A 20,855-nucleotide genomic window follows, 5' to 3' on the forward strand; every position below is an offset into this window, starting at 1 on the left:
ATCATCTTCAAAAGCATGCCAACTCTAGGATTTAACAAGCATTCACACACAAGTTCTATTTACACACTACACACACCGCCACTCAAGCAAAGAATTAACTCTCATATGTGGTTCAATTCTCACCAAGAAAAAGCTAAGAACGGGTGTCGGTGTGTTAAATGGTACAATATCAAGTTTTCAAATTTTTACACGTTTCGCTTGGATTTGCAGAAATTTTTGAATTTCTCAAAAATTTCCCCCATCCCCACACTTGGGATACATTGTCCCAATGTATGGTTTTGAGGGAAAGGTCGCATTCAACAAGAACACCCACATTTGCTTCGCATCTTGAACCCCAATTTTTTTTTATTATTTTTTTTTATTTCTAAAAACACCACCAACTTTCACAACCCAACAAACACATCAACATCAAAACACCACCCTACCTCCCAACCATAAACTAAAGCAAACAACTAACTATCAATATTTCAAAGCTAAAGAACACAACAAGACTAAGGAAAGAGTACATCGACCTGGTGAAGTTTGATATAACAAATGTTGTAGAAAATCCGACTTCCTATCACCACCTTCACACCAATCTCCGCACATCTTCCCCACACTTGAGTGTTGCCATGGCCCTGAAACATAGAAAGATAAAAATAGCAAGATCAATATAAAACCCCGGGTTGCCTCCCGAGCAGCGCTAAGTTTCGAGTCTTCAGCCAGACCATGCCATCCTCATTTAAGGTGGCTCAAAGAACCGGTTCCTATCACTTCCATCACTTCCTTGTGCCATTGAGCAAAATGCATCCATCTTGTTTTGACTCGGTGGGTAATCAAATACGCTCTTGCTTGACCCCATATGTGTTTCTTCACGGTCCGGTGGTTGCTTTTTTCTCATTATTTGAAACACGTTTTTCATACAATCACTAGACTCACCACCCTTCCCCTCAATGGACTCATAACTAATCACTCTAGTTTGAACATCAAAAGACAACTTACGCTTCTTTTCGGTCATGGTAATAATCTCGTCTCTACAATTAATTTGAGCATTTGCCGTGTATAGAAACGGTCGACCTAAAATTACCCTTTGTTGTGATGCCATGTTGGTAGAAGCATAGTCCAAAACTAGGAAATCCACCGGGTATTCAAACTCTCCCAACTGAATCATAACATTCTTAATTATTCCTCGTGGACGCCTCCAACTCTCATCCGCCAAGCTCACCATGGTGTCTACATCTTCAAGCGGACCGAAATCATACATGTCATATAGATCGCTTGGTAGCACACTCATGCTTGCCCCGTAGTCCAACAATGCGTGAGGGATTTTTAATTTTCCCACGCGGATAGGCACGATTGGCACTCCATATTCTTTGTCCATTTCAACTTCGGCATCCTTTTTCAAACCTGCATTTATTTGACACGAAGAGGTTAGACATCTCTCATTAAATTCGGTATTAGGAACGGTGCTTACCACATTGATATTAACGCTTTTTATGTTCTTGGGATTTGTCACCGTATCACTTGGTAGCTGGCCTTTTGCTTTCTTCAAAATTGCCACTTCACTTGCAAGTTGACCCATTTGAGTAGTCAAAGTTTGAATAGCTTTATCACGGGCCTCGTCCTTTTGCATCCGAACCTCATCACGTTGATTCATTCGTTGCATTTCAACTTGCATCGCTTTCAACATCTCCATCACTTCGTTTCCACCCGAAGAGCTTTGACCCGTTTGATATTGCCTTTGAAATCCTTGGTTTCCTTGGAAATTCGGGTTAGCTTGATTTGACGGGTTCCCATACCGAAAGTTTGGGTGGTTTCTCAACCCGGGGTGGTAAGTGTTAGAATTCATATTATAGTTTCTACCACCCCCTCCTTGACCTTGCACAGCATGAACCTCTTCATATTGCCCATCACCTCCTTGGCAATTTTCAGCCGCATGACCTATTTCATTGCAAATAACACAAACATCATAAATTTGATTAGTAGTTTGAACATTACCATCGTCAACTGCATGAACTTGCGATCTCGTGACGGCCGGTCGTGCTCTCCTTGATGCTTGGGCTTTCCTCTTTGAGGTAATGGCCATTTGTTCCAAGAACTCCCAATCCTCATCTTCATAATTTGTGCCAAAAGTCCCATTTGTGATGGACATTAAATCACGTGCATCCTCGGCACACAACCCCTCGTGGAAGGCATTCATCAACTCCCAAAGTTCAATCCCATGATGAGGACAATTTTTGATCATCATATTAAAGCGCTCGAAGGCTTCATGGAACATTTCGCCTTGTTGTTGTTGGAAACTCCTCAACCCCTTCCTAGCATCATTGGTCTTTTGGGCGGTATAAAACTCGTCTAGGAAAATTTGTTGCATTTCCGCCCAAGTATAAATAGATGCCGAAGGCAAAGTGTAGAACCACTTCTTTGCCTTGTCCTCCAAAGAAAATTGAAATAATACCAACTTGATATCATCGGCCGAAAAACCTTGACTCCCAAGGGTATTGCAAATTGAGTCATATGCCTCCAAATGGAAATAAGGCTCTTCCGTTGCTAGCCCCTTGTATTTCGACAAACTTTGTAAAGAATTGGTTCTTACTTCAAAAGTTCTCCCTTGGTTGTTATGAGGAATAACCACCGGTGAAGGATTGTGCGTTATCACCGGTCTAAAATGTGCTTCAATTCCCCTTGCGTTTTCCCTAAGATGCCTCCTTGGCACACCAAATCGACCTCGTGGACGAACTTGACCCATTGGTCTTTGCATGGGCCCTTGTGGTACCATTGGTTGTTGAATTGGCCTTTGAATTTGCGGTTGTACCTGTTGTGGTCGAACTTGTTGCAAAGGAACCGGACGTTGCAATTGCGGCCCTTGTGGCCTTGGCCTAATAGGTTGAGGTATGAGTTGTTGTTGTTGCACCCCACCAACATTTGGAATAACTTGTACTTGGCCTTGCATATAACCGTACTCCCCTTGCTCTCCATCACCCCCATAACCGTACCCATCTTCATCAAAACCTTCAAATTCCTCATAACCTTCATCATACCCATCTCCTTGAATTCCCGATGATTGCCCAAATGGAATAGTTGAGTATTGGAAACCCGATTGATTTGATGGTCGATACGGTGTAGCATGGACAATAGACGAAATTGGTGCCATAGTATGGCTCGAATATGACGGACCCGCACCCGGGAAAAAATGGGATAATGGTGGTATAGTAGTGGAAGGGTTAAATGTGACGGTTGGTTCTTCTTGGGTAGTCATGGGCTGTGTGGTGTTGGTTGGTGTAACCTTTTGAAGTATGGTGGGTTCGGTAGTATTTGGTGGAATAGTAGTATTTGGTGAGGGTTGAGTGGATGTTGGTATAAATGATGAGGTGGATTCACCCGTAGTGGGTGGTGGTGGTGGATCCATGTATCGAAGTGGTGTAATCGGTGTAATTGGTGTTGTTGGTGAACTATTGATTGTATTTTCCCTTAGCAAAATTCTGTTTGCTCGCAAAGTTTGCTCGATTTCTGGATCAAATGCCAATGGTGATAGCTTGTGAGAGCTCCTAGTACGCATGCACCTGTAAATACCTGCACACTAGCACACCCAGCGTAAACCAGAAAAATAACAAACTCAAAACAAGAACAAAAATAACACACGTTGCGCACTACTCCCCGGCAACGGCGCCAAAATTTGACGTGATGTCGTGGTCACGCAAATTTAATCCCAAAAACAACTATGTAAATAGTGGCAAGTGGGTATCGAACACAGGGAGTTTGTGGAATATGTGTTATTTGAAGCTTGTCTAATTACACTAAATTTAAACTAATTGCAAGAAAAAATAAAATTCAAGAGTTGGTTTGATTTGATTGGTTTTAAAAACTAAGATTAATTAACTAATTTGCAAAATGAAAATTTGGATTGTAAACAATTGAGAGACAAATGACTATCTTGAGTTTCCGGTTTGGTTCGACATCTGTGTTAACATTTCACTAGAAAGAACTACATAGACATAGTTCATGTATAATCAATTGCAGTGATGAAAGGGGACTAAGTACTCAGATTCCGAGAACGTGAGGTTATCACCCGATGATCAATCAACCCTTACCCAAACCTAACTATACCCATGATATCCCGATTGCCAACGGCACCAAGAACGTATGGTTTCTAATTAGTTCAACATAAGAATCAACAAGTTACTAACAATCAATCATACACCATAACAATCAATTCAAATAAAAAGCAATTGTTATTCTAGAAATATGAAATGAAAACACATAGTCTTACTCAAACCTTCAACACAAGATAATCACCCAAATATCTAAACACTCATGGCTTTAACTAACATAATGCAAGAAATGGAAAAATATTGTTCACCAACAAAAGCTAGATAAAGATTTAGTGAAAGATAGTTCCAAGATGTGTTTCTTAGCTTCCAAGTGCTCTTCATATACCTCCCAACTCGTTCTAGCCAAGTAGTAACCGAAATTGCATGATTAGGCATCATAAATCTCCTTAAAATGGCCAATAAATGCGAATGTTACAAGATGGGATCAGTCGGAGCCGTAAGCTACGGCACCTGCCGTAGCTTACGGCGGTCAGCAAGGTGCACAAGTCAACTAGGAGCCGTAAGCTACGGCAGACCACCGTAGCTTACGGCAATCAGTGTTCTTTACGCCAAGTTGCTCCTGTCTTACGGCGGGTCATTTTGGCATTGGATAGGGGCCGTAAGCTACGGCCTGGTGGCGTAGCTTACGGCGCTGAGCTTGCTTCTTTTCCATGACTTCTCCATCTTTCCATTCTTTCGCTCTTTTTAAGTCCCGCAACTTCTAGTATCCATCCGTGCCTCCTAAAACCCGCATCTTGCACACTTTAACACCTGCATCATCAACATCTTGTGATTACCTAATTCAAGCAAATAACCGGATAAAATGTAGAATGTGCGTTATATTAAGCCTTTTAAGGGTTGTCCTATGGACCACCCGTCAGTATCATTTCCCTTTTTCGTCTTCGGCAACTTGGTGATGAAATCCATTGTCACCATTTCCCATTTCCACTTGGGAATTTCAGGTTGTTGAAGCAAACCTGACGGCTTCTGATGCTCAGCCTTGACTTGCGCACAAGTCAAACATTTAGCTACATGCTCAGCTACTGACTTTTTCAAACCAATCCACCAGTAGTTTGCTTTCAAGTCCTGGTACATCTTATCAGCTCCAGGATGAACGGAATATTTAGAGCTGTGGGCTTCCTGGAGGATAACATCCCGAAGTCCTCCATAAACTGGAACCCATATTCGTCCGTTTAGTCGTAGCATTCCATCTTTGTCGTAGGATAACTGCTCCTCAGTTACTCCTAACTTTTCTGCAGGATAGTTAGCTTCCAGCACAACTTCCTTCTGTGCAGCTAACACCCTTTCATTCAAATTATTTCTTATTTCAATGCGCTTGGCATTGATTCTGATCGGTTTCACCCTTTCCTTTCTGCTTAAGGCGTCGGCAACTACATTTGCCTTGCCTGGATGGTATCTTATCTCACAGTCATAATCATTGAGAGTTTCCATCCAACGCCTTTGTCGCATGTTCAATTCCTTCTGATTGAACAAGTGTTGAAGACTCTTGTGATCCGAATATATTATGCACTTGGTTCCATACAAGTAATGTCTCCATAGTTTCAAAGCAAACACAACTGCACCCAATTCCAAATCGTGGGTGGTGTAGTTCTTCTCGTGCACCTTTAGCTGTCGAGAAGCGTAGGCAATGACTTTGCCTTTCTGCATGAGTACGCAACCCATGCCAGTATGTGATGCGTCACAATACACCACAAATTCCTCTATTCCATCAGGCAATGTCAACACTGGCGCATTGCTCAACTTCTTCTTCAAAATATCGAAGGATTCCTGCTGCTTAGGGCCCCAATCGAACTTAATCTTCTTGCGAGTCAACGAAGTTAGGGGCGCAACAATCCTTGAAAAGTTCTCGATAAATCGTCTATAATATCCTGCCAATCCAAGGAAACTGCGAATCTCGGTAGGAGTCTTCGGCTCCTGCCAGTTCATGACTGCTTCTACTTTAGCGGGATCTACTTGGATACCACGCTCGCTTACTACATGTCCAAGGAATTGGACTTCTCGAAGCCAAAATTCACACTTCGAAAATTTGGCATAAAGCTTCTCTTGATACAGAAGTTTGAGAATACAACGAAGGTGTTTCTCATGGTCAGCTTGGCTATTCGAGTAGATAAGGATGTCATCAATAAAGACTATGACGAACTTATCTAAATAAGGCTTGCAGACGCGATTCATGAGATCCATGAACGCGGCTGGTGCGTTAGTGAGCCCAAACGGCATCACTAGGAACTCGTAATGTCCATAACGAGTCCTAAACGCTGTCTTGTGTACGTCTTCCTCCTTGACCTTCAACTGATGATATCCTGACCTTAGGTCAATCTTGGAGAAATAGCTTGCTCCTTGCAACTGATCGAACAGGTCGTCGATCCTGGGTAACAGATATCTATTCTTGATAGTGACCTTGTTAAGCTCACGGTAATCGATGCACAGACGCATCGAACCATCCTTCTTTTTAACGAATAAGATTGGCGCTCCCCAAGGAGACGAGCTAGGTCTAATAAAACCTTTAGCTAACAAATCATCCAACTGCGTCCTCAACTCCTTCATCTCCGTTGGTGCCAATCTGTATGGTGCTCTTGCTACAGGTGCTGCGCCTGGAATGATGTCTATTCGAAACTCTACTTGCCTATCCGGTGGCAGACCGGGTAGTTCTTCAGGGAAAACCTCAGGATATTCCGAAATAACAGGAATATCTTCAATCTTCGGCTTCGGCTCATCAATGGTAACTTGTGCCATATAAATGACACATCCTTTCTGCATGCATCTGGATGCCTTGAGCATGGACACTTGCTCAGGCAATCCATGCTGGGTATCTCCTTGAATAGTAAGTGACTCTCCAGACGGAGTCTTAACTATTACTTGTTTTCTATTGCACAGAATCTGGGCTTGGTTACTTGATAACCAATCCATGCCTTTTACTATGTCGAATCCAGCTAACTTAAAGGGAAGCAAGGATAACGGGAAAGAATGATTCCTAATGGATATAACACATCCATCTAGAACAGTCGAGGCGGTTTCTATGGTTCCATCGGCTAATTCCACCTCATATTTCACGCTTAAGGTTTTAACAGGAAGGTTTAACAATTTAAAAAACTTATCATCTACAAACGACTTATCAGCTCCTGAATCAAACAAGACTCTAGCAAAAACATCATTTACAAGAAACGTACCTGTAATGACGTTGTCGTCAAGAACTGCTTCCTTGGCGTCCATTCTGAAGACTCTCGCATTAGTCTTCTTCCCATCATCAGCTTTCTTCGCATTCTTCGGGCAGTTTGGCCGGATATGCCCTTTCTCGTTGCAACCAAAACAGGTTGCATCCTTCATTTTCTTGCAATCCACAGCTTTATGATCTGTGGACTTGCAGATCCCACAACGTTTCTCGAAAGACTGGGACTTAGACTCCTGCCTGCATCTCCCAAAGTGATGCCTCCTACAAACCTTGCATTTGGGTTTTTCCCCCGACTGATCTCCTTTCTTGAACCCCGACCCTTTCCTATGGTCGTTGTTTCCCTTGTGTCGTTTCTCAGATCTTCGTGAGGTGTCATCCTCACGTTTCCTTTTGTTTTCCTCCGAGCTCTTCATAGCTCTAAGTCTAACGACATCTTGAGTGAGGGAGAGGGATAGATCAGCTACTGATCTAAATGTAGTAGGCCTTGAAGCCTTGACGCTTGCGTTTATCTCCGGTGCCAGACCCCCAATAAATCGAGCAATCCTACGCGGCTCCGGGGTCACCAGATAAGGCACTAACCGGGATAAAGTGTTGAACGTAGTAAGATACGCTTGACAATCGAGATTCTTCATAACCAGAGATACAAAGTCCGATTCAATTCTTTCGACCTCATGCTGCGGACAGAAATTCTCCTTGATCAGTGCTACAAACTGATCCCATGTCATGCTATACAGAGCGGTCTTTCCAGTAGCTTGTAGAAGCGACTTCCACCATGCTAACGCGTCTCCCTTGAACGACTGGGACGCGTACTTCACGACATCCCTATCAGCACATCCGCTGATATCAACCACAGTATCCATCTCGTCAATCCACGTCATACAATCGACGGCTCCCTTTTCCCCAGTGAAATCTCTGGGCTTGCAAGATACGAAATATTTGTACGTACAGGACCTGCCGTGCGTATCATGCTCCATCTTAACTTCTTGCTTTGGGACGCTGCTGTGGTTGGAGGAGTGATTATCATCCTCATCTTTCTTCGGCTCACTCTTTTTAGGAGGTGGCTTACTATGAGCCTCAGAATGAGTCTTGGGCTTTGCGTGCGTTTCTGTTCGGGTCCTACTCCGAGTACCACTAGATTCCCTGAATTGCCTATCCATAGCTTTGGCAACAGCGTTATCTATCAGTGCTTGCAACTCTGCACCGGTGACGTGAATCTTTGCATTATCTGAGTGTTCCCCAGAATGACTGTTGGTCTCCTCCGATTTGGCCATTGTAGCTTTAAGCTAGAATAAAGGACAAGGTCTATTTAGAAACCTAACAGTATCATCGTTCTAGACGATTTATTAACCATGGTATCAAGAACCTTAACAGTTAATTTAATAAATTTCATTCAGGCTCTTAATAGCAATCAAGGAATGAAAATATATATATTGGCACCATAGGCCTAGTCACAACGGACAATTACTAAATTATAAATTTAGATTTTTATAGGATTATAAATTGTATAATTAAACAAATAATCCTTTACTAGACAGAGGGTCATAAACCACAACTGCCACTATATGACATAGTCATAACCCGTAGGTATCAAGTCATTAATAGACTTGTATACAGATATAATCTGTAGATAATTTATTAAAAAGGGTGACCAATGTGATTCTACCGATCACGCTTAGCCAGGAATGTTAACATGTTTTCAGATGTTAACAGGGAGTTGAATCCTTTCAACCAAGTTTTACCATCATGGCCAGGCCTGTTAATAAGGCATTCAAGCTAGGTTATACCTTACTAAGATTCTTATAAATGGCAAATCAAATAAAAATTGATATCTTCCATTATTTAAATATTAAATTCATGCACATAAATAAAAATGAGAAATTCCAATTAACCATTTCAAATTTCAAATAAAGTACTAGTACATCATTGCCCTAAACGGGACTTTAATTCAAATAACATGAATAACATGCCCGCGCAGGGGCTAAACAAATAACGACAACAACAATTAAAACAAAACAAACCCACGCAGGGGTTAACAGAATAACATACCCACGCAGGGGTATAATAAGGGAAATATACCCACGCAGGGGTAGAGTACAGGAATAGATGTCCACGCAGGGACATGAGTAAATGAGATAATCAATCAAAGGATTCAATGATCCTTCTTACTCTTACCCTTGAGTAAGTCGAACACCTTCTTGAACATACCACTGTTGCGTCGGCGATCAGCTCGCATCTCGTGTTGCAACTCACGTCGCATGCTGTTAATCCCATGCAGGATTTCTTGAACCTGCGGCGGCGACATCATAGGCGCCGGTGGCGGTGGCTGGTACTGCTGTGGCTGCGGTGGCTGTGGCTGCTGGTAACCCGGAGGGTAACCAAAAGTAGACTGCCCAGCAGTCCAAGTGTCTCCAAATGGACCACTAGGTGGGAGCGAGCTGTAGTTTACAGCTTGCCAATAAGGGTCTCCTGTGTAATCGTAACCCTGAGGGAAAACCTGCTCGAACGGGTTAAACTGGGCTGCGCTCGCGTAAGCCGGAATCGGCTCTCCGTAGTTCTGCGGCGGCAGAGGCGGGATCGGTACTGAAGTGACCTCCGACACGGGATGCGGAGACTCTCCCGTCCCGGATTCCTCGTGAAGAGGCGTGTAGCGGCTGCTACCAACATGTGGAGGGGTGCCTATGCGAATCCCTCCGCGCGTAGACATACGCGCATTCCTCCTTGGCCTCTGAGGCGGAGGAGGTAAAACTGGTGGTGGCGGTGGCGACGGAGTGATCACGTCGCGCCATAGGGCCTCAGATAGGTCCTGCTGTAGAGGCGGCTGCTGCTGAAGCTGCTGCTGCTGAGAGTGGTGCTGCGAGTGCACCTGCGATCCATGGTGAGACTGGAGCATCGGAGAGTTGTGGCGGCTGGGGGTGTAATACCAATCGTGCTGTCGAAACCTCTCCTGAGAGCTATCAACACCATTGTAGGGTGATCCCCTAAATGGTGACCCATCCGATATCTCGATGGGATGGTTGGGCGTACCTGACGGTGGCAGTGAAGGGTCCGTGTCTTCATCAACTTCCATCTCGTGATCACCAGGAAAGTGGTCCTCCGGTCCTAGTGGGTTATGACCCACTGGCTCATCCACAAAAGCATCAGGGTTATACAGACCCTGGTAAACTGGTGCTGGGTATTAATGAGGCGACTGATGGAGCGGTATATAAGATCCATGGGAACCATGGGGCCCATTCTCCGAGTGGGGCCCAAATGATTGGGGTAGTGATGGCGAAGTGCTCATAGACACCGAGTGTCTAGCCGGCTCGGCGAATGATCCCCAAAGATCATTGGCTGCAGTGTGGTGCGTAGCTGACGGAGCTCGTTTGTGTGAGGGTCCTGCCTCATGATCGTGCGATGTAGCGAATCCTCCTCGACCTCTCATACGTGGCGGCATAACGATCCTGTCAAAATTAAAACAAGTTGCACAACAAAATATATAAGACAAAGCTAATAATAAAAATAAAGTAAAATAAACGAAATGTTGAACATTTCCTAAGTTCTTTGTCTAGACTCGAAAATCGAGGAATGTGCAATTGTGTAACTGAGATTAAACACAAAAGACTAGTGTTTAATTCACTCAGCGTTGGCTCTGATACCAACCTGTCACACCCCGATTTCCACGTGTCACCGGTGGGCCCGGTGTGGGGTACAGTGACGTAGTTGGCATCGTCATAGACAATCAACACAATATTATAATGCACAGCGGAAGCAGAATAGATACATTTCAACTTTTAAATAAATTGCAATAATAAATATCACAGTAGTTGAAACGGATCCACAGGCGGATCAAATAAAAATAAGATAAAATTTGTTCAACAGTTTATTTGTCGTCCGAGCTTGCGAGACTATAGTGGACGCTCTTAGGAAACAGCCAGCCTAGTTCGTATAGTACCTGCACTTAACCTTTTGGGAAAAATACGTCAGTTTACACTGGTAAATACAAATCGACTGACTCATTTTGAAAATGATTGAAAATTGATTTAAATGCACAAGGCATAAATATTTTTATTAACTTGGGATAATTATGCAATATAAACTTGTGAACGATTTACATGCACTCGTATCTTTGGTGGCCCGGGATCTGCTGTCCGGGCTAAAGATTAAATGACACACCACATTAAAGAGTTATACACGCCGAGTGTACGCCTACACCCCGTGCTCTGGTCGTGGCCATCTCGTAAGATAATGCCAAGGATATCCGGGACACGGTCAATAACCCCCCAAAGCCTAAAGTAAGACAAGACTGTTTAAACGAGTCGCACAAGCTATTCAAGACTGTACACCCATAAGGCGCAGGACTTGTGCGCCCGATCAAGCGGTATTTTAAATACCGTACCCCAAGCCCGTATAGGGAAAATAAGTCAAAATGTATTTACCTGAGCAAGTATGTAACACAAACGGTAAGTGTGGTAGCTTTTACCGGGCCTCCTAATCTGGAACAAAGGTTTATAATCAACCTATTAGATTCCTAACGGGTCTTTTATTTAAGCCTAAGCTTTGACCGGTTAGTTATAAGAATGATACGGTTTACGCACGATTAAGCGAAAGACCGGATAGAATGTGATTTAGACCCGACAAGTTTGAATACTTGTATAATATGGGTATACTAAATACATTCTGGATTTTGAGATAAAAATGATAACGTTTGACCCGTTTCGGTCAATTTACGCAAACTAGTTCCGTAAACCGAACCGAACGCAAAAAGGGCGTTACGGGTAGCCAAAAGAATCAAATGCAAGTTTCCTGAGATAATATGCTTTAAATATGATACAACATCAGTAAGTTATGTTCCATATTGCCCGGAATAAGTTTAAACTCAATTTATGCCTTGGAAGGGCATTTTGGTCATTTAAAAGATCATAAAAGAGTAAAATTAAAAGTCTGAGTTTCGGGTCTGGCTTATACAGTAAATATACTTAGTTTAACATGTTATAACAGTAGGGTATGACCCATATATCAAATTTATCATTTAAAACCAAACTATGCACCGTAGGGGCATTTTAGTAATTTCACAAGGGCGAAAACTGCCAAAACTGGAAACCTGAGTTCAAAATATTATACTTACTGTTATTATATGAAAATATGCAATTTACATCAGTAGGTATAAGTCTTATAGGTTTAAAACAAGTATAACGCTTACTATGCGCTTAAAACGCTAAATATGCGATTTAGAGCCGTTTCCGGGTTTATATATGAAAGCTGAAATTTTTATATTTCCAGAAGGCTCAAAATAATTTATTTAACATATAAAATCAGTGGGAAAAGGTTTCGGGTCAAAAGGATGCATAAAACTCATTTTATGGCTTAAACGGTCAAAACCGACATAAACCGAAATAACTAGGCGATCTAAGACCCGATCAGCCAAAAATTAAATAAAAATCATCTAAAATCCCAAAATATTATTTATCATCAGTTGGTAAAAAGTTTTGTATCAAAATGTGGCCAGAAATAGGTTATACACGAAAAGGGCCGTTTATGTAACTTTAGAATATAGTTTTACGCTAATGGCCATAACTCAAAATCTGGACCACCAACTGATCCGAAACTTTCGGTGCAAGTTTATATATTAAAAATAAAGATTTCTACTCTTTCACTTTTCCAAAAATCACGTTTTATATCAAAAAGGGCAAAATAGTCAACTTTTAAGCATAATCGGAAACATGCAATTGAATCGGCTACGTATAGACTTAAGCAACAAAAATTCCAGAAAGTTTTACCAAAATAAAAATGGTCAAAAATACTCTCCAATACAGATCTCAAACATGCATGTACGAATCCGAATCGATAGTCTACGAAATAGTCGTTTTATAAGGCTTTCGGTTCCGATTCGTATTTATACTAAAGATTGTCGAGTTGATCATTGTAAAACACATTCTTATATTCATTATAAAGCTATCTATGATGATCGAACAAATTGCATGTCATTTACATTACCATTCAAGCTTATTTTTGCAAAAATCACTTCTGTTGACTTTTTAGAAACACGTTTGACTCGACAATTAGCATGCATATAGTGGGATTCAGATAATACCCTTTAGAGGGTTTGTTTCCCACATAAATACCAATATATATCAGGTTTCAATTCGAGAAATGACTGAGTAATTCTCGTTTAATCAGAAAGTCAAAGTTTATGAACAAACAGTTTGACTTTTACTAATAATCGATGTAAGAACGAATTAGAGATTGAATTAAGAGCTTACAAAGGTCCTATAGATGCTTAGATAACACTAGAAATCGGCCTTGATGTCCAGAAATGCTCCAGAGATGCTTGAGAGCTTTTACAAGTCTTGGGTGTTCTTGTTCACAATTGCAAGTGCCAAGAAATGGGTGAATAATCTGATTTAAAAGGGGAATTCAGATGTTGTAGAGGTTCACAGATGTCCTAGGCATGCATGGGAGCTGATTGGAGCAAAATGGAGGTGGACACAGCTGGTTACAACTCAATTTCGGACTCAAATCATCCATTTTCGCGAATTCTGTCGCTGGCAGCCCCACGCGGCCCGCTTGGGTCAGTCCAGGCGGGTCGCCTGACCCCTGATCAGCCAAACTTGTTTCAAACTTGACAGCTTTGGTCCCTGAACTTGCACGCGATGTTTCGGCTACTTATCTTGACCCGTAAACCCCCAAACTTGGTTTTTAAGAACCTTGGGACATTTACCTACATGGTAATGTCCTCGGATAACTTTGCGCTCAACCGAAAAGCCTGAAATTCAACGTTGACGCTTTTAGTCCCTTAAGTACGGTTTTGGCTATAACTTTCTCATACGTTGACGAAACTTCACGAAATTTTAACCACATATTCTAGTGAGTATATTTTAGCTTCTCAAAGCTTCGGGTCTGCGAAAAGTTCACTCAGAGGTATAAATTCAACATGTTGACACTTTTGGCCCCTATAGTTTACAATACTTCACTTTTGTGCAATTTCCGCGTCGTATGATCCATGAACCATCCGTTTAGGGTTATAAACATTATGTTGGGTTATCATAGAGTCTATTTATCCATTATTGACACTTTGGACCCTTACGTTCCATAGTTTTCACCGTTTGTCACTTTTAGTCCCTCTAAAGTTTGTTTTCACATACCGGAACCTTATGACACGTGTCAAGACATTATTGGACGGAATTTTTCGAGGTGTTACACAAACGAGATTTGGGATAAAGCACATGAGGCATTGGCAAAGCAAGTGGGCCAACTTGCGGAGGAAATGGCTCAATTGAGAGGAAGCACGGGAAAGCTCCCAAGTGACACCGCAATGAACCCTAAGCATCAAGGGTCAAGTTCAAGGAACACACGTGAGGTACCAATTAATAAAATTACTTTACGTAGTGGTCGAATTCTTGATAATGGTGTCAAAACACCACCACCCCAATTTGTTGAAGGGGTGGTGGAAGATGCTAGTGATGATGAGCATGAGGATGGTCAAACGGGTCAAAATAAAAATAAAAATAATTTGAAAAAGAACAATGATACTCCCGTTGTGACCATCCCCGTCCCCAAGGCTAAGGAAAAGGGTGTGGAGGCTAATACCGCCCCTTATCCCGAAGCATTGAAGGGACCCATGAAAAAGGTTGTAAACAAAAGAGGTCCGCAACAAGAAGAGTTGTTGGAAATTTTCAAACAAGTCAAATTAACTTACCTCTTTTGGATGCAATTAAGCAAGTACCGTCGTATGCTAAGTACTTGAAAGATTTGTGTACCCAAAAACGCACTCACAAATTTCCAAAAAAATTAGATTTAACCGAAAACGTGAGTTCGATTCTTTCGGGTGCACTTCCACCTAAGCTCCAAGATCCGGGTGCGCCTATCATTTCAATTCAAGTAGGCGATTTTAAAATCAACCGGGCACTTCTAGATCTTGGTGCTAGCGTAAGCATTCTACCGGGTAGTTTGTATGACCAATACGAGTTTGGTCCACTTCAATCGTCGAACACCACCGTGGTGTTAGCCGATTTGACACCCAAACTACCCCGTGGACTTGTTTCGGATGTGATAGTGAAAATCGAGGATTTTTACTATCTGGTGGACTTTTTGGTACTTGATTATGTGGCCAAGGACCCAACCAAACAACCTACGGTGATTTTGGGTCGACCGTTCTTAGCAACTGCAAATGCTCAAATTGACTGCAGAACAGGAACGGTTGACATAACATTTGGAAACCGAAGGTTGAGGTTGCATGTTTTTTTCGGACTTATGAGCCCTCCAGTTGATGATGAATTCTATATGGCAGACATTGTTGACACGTGTATACCTCTTTGTGACACAGTTGTGCATGGGGACAACACAATGGAGGATTGTTATATGTTTGACAGGTCACAGGTGGAGGTGGAGTGAAGCATAGACGAGGAAGTGAAGAGTTTGGAGGTGCTTGCGGTTCGAGAGGGAAAACCGACATGGACGCACCAAGTTGAAAGCTTACCAGAGAGCATTGACACCAAATTGAAGCCGTCGTTAGTAGAGCCTCCGGAGGTTGAGTTGAAGGCATTGCCGAAGCATCTCAAGTATGCTTATGTTGGTGAAGGCAATACACTCCCGGTTATTATTGCATCAAATTTAACCGTGGAACAAGAGAAAAAGTTAATGGAGGTGTTGGTCACCAATCGGGCAGCGATTGGATGGACCATTGCGGATTTGAAGGGTATTAGTCCCTCGGTGGTGATGCATAAAATCATCACGGAAGAGAATGTGACTCCCGTTCGAGACGCACAATGGAGACTAAATCCGAACATGCGGGAGATCGTGAAGAAGGAAGTGCTGAAGTGGCTTGATGCGGGTATCATTTACCCGATCTCGGATAGCCAATGGGTGAGCCCAACACAGACGGTTCCCAAGAACGCTGGTATACAAGTCGTCAAAAATGACGCAGGTGAAGAGGTAGCCACCCGGCCGGTAACCGGGTGGCGAATTTGTATTGATTATAGGAAGTTGAATACCGCAACTTCCAAAGATCATTTTCCTTTACCATTCATAGATCAAATAGTTGAGAAATTGTTGGGGCAAAAATTTTATTGCTTCTTAGATGGCTATTCCGGTTATAACCAAATTGCCATCCATCCGGAAGATCAATCAAAGACTACGTTTACATGTCCCTACGGTACATTCGCATTTAGGCGAATGCCGTTTGGATTATGTAACGCTCCCGCCACCTTCCAAAGGTGCATGATGAATATCTTCTCAGATATGGTGGGAAAGTCTTTGGAAATCTTCATGGATGATTTCTCAATTTTTGGATCATCTTTTGAGGTTTGTTTGGACCAACTAGATAAAGTGTTAAAAAGATGTGTTGAGACTAGTTTGGTCCTAAGTTGGGAAAAGAGCCATTTTATGGTTCAAGAGGGAATTGTGTTGGGACACGTGGTGTCAAGTCGTGGGATAGAGGTTGATCGTGCTAAGGTACAAGTCATATCTACTTTACCGTATCCCACGACTGTTAAAGGTGTTAGGTCGTTTTTAGGTCACGCGGGGTTTTATAGGCGGTTTATTAAGGGTTTTAGTGATATAACAAAGCCTTTATGTAATTTGTTGTTAAAAGACCAACCGTTTGATTTTAATGAAAATTGCCAAAATGCTTTTAACAATTTGAAAGAGAAATTAGTGGAGGCCCCAATCTTGCAATCGCCAAATTGGTCTTTACCTTTTGAAATTATGTGCGATGCAAGTGATTATGCGGTGGGGGCCATGTTGGGACAACGGGTTGACAAGAAACCCGTTGCCATATACTACGCAAGTAAGACTCTTTCGGATGCGCAATTGAATTACACAACCACTGAAAAAGAGCTACTTGCGGTGGTATATGCATTGGATAAATTTCGGTCTTACATATGGGGTAGTAAAGTGATTATTTATTCTGATCACACTGCAGTTAGGTACCTCATGGAGAAGAAGGATGCAAAACCGAGATTAATCCAATGGGTGTTGTTGCTCCAAGAGTTCGATTTGAAGATACGGGACAAGAAGGGCATTGAGAATGTGGTAGCGGACCACTTGTCCCGATTGATGGTTGAAGAGGATCCGAAGGCCTTAGAAATCAATGAGTCTTTCCCAGATGAGCACATAATGAAACTAGATAAATTGCCATGGTATGCTAACATTGTCAATTATCTTGTTACATGTGATATGCCTACTATATTTAATGATGCTAACGAGTTTTCAAAGAATTGCATAGAGTGCCAGAAAATAGGGGGTATTTCAAAAAGGGATGAGATGCCCATGCAACCAATCCTTGTAGTCGATGTTTTCGATATATGGGGTATTGATTTCATGGGCCCATTCCCCAATTCCTATGGCAACTTGTACATCTTGGTGGCCGTTGACTATGTGTCAAAATGGGTCGAAGCAATAGCCACCAAGACAAACGACCATTCCGTGGTTTGTAATTTTGTTCAAACTAATATTTTTTCAAGATTTGGGATTCCTCGTGTCATCATAAGTGATGGGGGATCTCATTTTAAAAATTTTCGGTTTGGAAAACTTTTAAAACGGTTTGGTGTTGACCATAGGATTGCTACCCCCTATCACCCGCAAACAAGCGGGCAAGTTGAGGTGTCGAATAGGCAAATCAAAGAGATTTTGCGAAAGACCGTGCGGGCGGACCGTAAGGATTGGTCAATTAAGTTGAACGATGCTTTATGGGCCTACCGTACGGCACATAAGACACCCATAGGCACCACACCTTACCGGTTGGTTTATGGTAAAAACTGCCATTTACCGGTTGAACTTGTGCACAAATCATTATGGGCTATTTAAGAGGTTAATGTGCAATATGATGACGCAGGTAAGGAACGGAAGCTCAAGTTGTGTGAGTTGGAGGAGCTAAGGGAAATGGCATATGAATGCGCGTCTAAGTACAAAGATGGGATGAAGAAAGCGCATGATGCTAAGTTGAGAAAGAAAGAATTCGAGGTGGGTCAAAAGGTGTGGCTTTACAATTCGAAACTCAAATTCTTTCCCGGAAAGCTCCGAAGCAAATGGATGGGACCTTATGTTATCACCCGGGTCGGACAATTGGGTGATGTTACTATCGAGGACCAGAAGGACGGGGTACGGCAAATGGTAAATGGTCATCGACTAAAACCGTTCCTCGACGGTAACGAGAAGATAGATGAAAACAAAGAATCGGTGAGCTTCGTGGCAAGCTTTCCGGTTTATGAGGTCGAATGAAAAGGACCAGTAACGTTTGGTGTAAAGTTATGTACAATTATTTAATTGTTTGCGTGTTTTGATGTTAATCGTTTTCGTTTCATACTAACCTTTCTTAATTATGTGAAGTCCGGGCACTCTAAACGGGTCACGAAGATACAAGGTATGTTTTTAGACTTTGTTATGTGCATTGAGGACAATACACGAATTTTTTTTGGAGGGTGGTAGGGCCGTTAACGATTTTCGTATGTAAAATTTTAACTTATAAAAAATTCACAAAAACATTTTTAATAATTTTTAGGATTTTTGTATGTACATAGCCCTTTATTAAAAGTTAATAAAATTCCTCCATTTTTCATAAAAAAAAAAATTTGGTAAACCACAACCCGTCGGCGACGGGTGTAGTCCCGTCCGGGACGGGCAACAGAAATACCCGTCGGGTGAGTTTCTCCGTATCCAGGAAGATAGGGCGTCGACATAGGACCAAATTTCCATAACCCGTCGGCGACGGGGCATTAACCGTCGGCGACGGGCAACCTTTTGTGAGTCCGGCCAGCTTCATTCCTTGCTTAATAAGACGAACCAAACTTTCCCTAAACCTAATAAAACGTGACCAAACTCTATATACACCAACCAAACTTGACCTACTTCAAATCCACATCACACACTCCACCTAAATCCCTGTTTTCTCTTTCATAACTCACCTTTCCACTTCATCTCCTTCACAAAATCCTCAAGAACCCTAAAACTTTCAAGACTCCATAACTCTCTCAATTCTCCACCAATTCAACTGATTTTTGAGTCCATCTTGGGTGATTTTTCAAGAGGAACAAAACCCCCAACACGGTTTTCATCAATTTTGCTATTTTGCGAAATTTCTGGGCGTGTTACTTAGGGTTTTTGAAGGGGTGTTCATCAATCTACTTGTTTTACATCTTTTCACAGTTTTTCTTGTTCCAACAACACAAGGTATGGATTCTCCTTAATTTTATGCTTGATTATCATATATGTAGCGTTTTTCTTCCGAAATTTTAAACTTTTTAGTTTAAGAGTAGGTTGTTTAGACAATGTATGTTGTTTTAGCATGATTTTGAGTAAGATTAGTTGTTGTGGATGGAATTTGAGCATGTTATAACCATAGTGAAGTGATTACACTTGTTATGAACATGATTGAACATGAAGGTGATGTTGAATGCATTGTTGATGTTATAAGAATTTATAAGATTAACAAGAAATTGATAAGTATATGCTAAAATTGGCGACTTTGGAAGTTTAAAAATGAGATTTTATATTCACTTGTTAATAAAAATTTCAACATCACACATCATGTTCAAAGTTTGAGAGTCTAATGAAGGTTGAATTATATTGATGTTTTTCTTGTTTGTGATTGTAGTTATGGCTGGTGGTAAGAGACAAAAGACTACAGGCCAAGCTTCATTATCAGGGGTTGGTTCTTCTTCCGGTTTAATACCGAAGAAGTGGGAGCAGCTAAGCTCCGTAGAGGAGAATGATGCGAGATTGTATAGGCAGGATTGGGAGTGGGCGAAGTTTAGGGATAGCAAAAGTGCCAAGGTCTGGGATGAAGAGAAAAACAAGCTATTATCAGGCTATCAGGATCGGAAATTGGAGGCTAAGTTATGGAAGTGGAAGATGGTAAACAATGTGAACACTTTAGTTCCGGTAAGGGTGATATGTGAACGGGTTGTAAATGTGGAAGAATTTAGGCAGATTGGGATCGTGCAGATGTTCGAACGATTAGGTTGGGAAAGAGTACTTGACTGGTGTGAAGACAACACCTCCCGGGTGTATTTAGCAGAGGTGTGTGAATGGTTATCCACTTTGAAGCTTGTGAACAAGAATGAACCTCCATCGCAGTGGAAATTGGTGGGGAAGAGTAGCCGAGGGAACATGACAATGTCCTTCGAAACAATGAATTGTATTGCGCGTTTCGACTCCTTGGGAGTGCAAGCATACGATTACCCCACCATTGAGCAGTTCTTGGATAATCACATGAACAATGATGATCCTCCCCAAATGATAGCGGCTATCTTACCTTATAGTGACAGAGGAGAAGCAAAAAGAAGTCAAATGACTATTGAGGGAAAGATTCTCCAAGGGATTTCCCTCGAGAATATTATGGTAAGGTTTGGCGATCGAGGAGGTGCAAGAGTGAGTGATTGTAGGGTGATACATTCTCTGTTATACGGGACTCCAACACTATCATGGAGGCACATAGTGATGATGAATACATGGGTTACTCGGGAATCATCACAGAGGCGTTTCATCCCATACGCACACCTCATTAGTGCCATGATTGTTCAACAAAATTGCTTACCCCCGGAATCATTGTGGGTAGCTAAACCGTTGGAGGAAATCAACAAGGCCCACATGAGGAAGAACTGGAAGATGGAAATTAAATTCTC

At 42.0% G+C, this 20,855-nt stretch overlaps 1 non-coding gene across 1 annotated transcript; it reads left to right on the forward strand.

Annotated features, from left to right (window-relative positions):
* Window positions 1-2,195: 2,195 nt before the first annotated feature.
* Window positions 2,196-2,301, forward strand: LOC118485223. The gene has a single exon (XR_004875528.1). It is a non-coding gene; the product is annotated as a small nucleolar RNA R71 (small nucleolar RNA).
* Window positions 2,302-20,855: the final 18,554 nt, after the last annotated feature.

Source organism: Helianthus annuus, chromosome 12 (assembly GCF_002127325.2).
Source record: "Helianthus annuus cultivar XRQ/B chromosome 12, HanXRQr2.0-SUNRISE, whole genome shotgun sequence".
Lineage (NCBI taxonomy): Eukaryota > Viridiplantae > Streptophyta > Magnoliopsida > Asterales > Asteraceae > Helianthus > Helianthus annuus.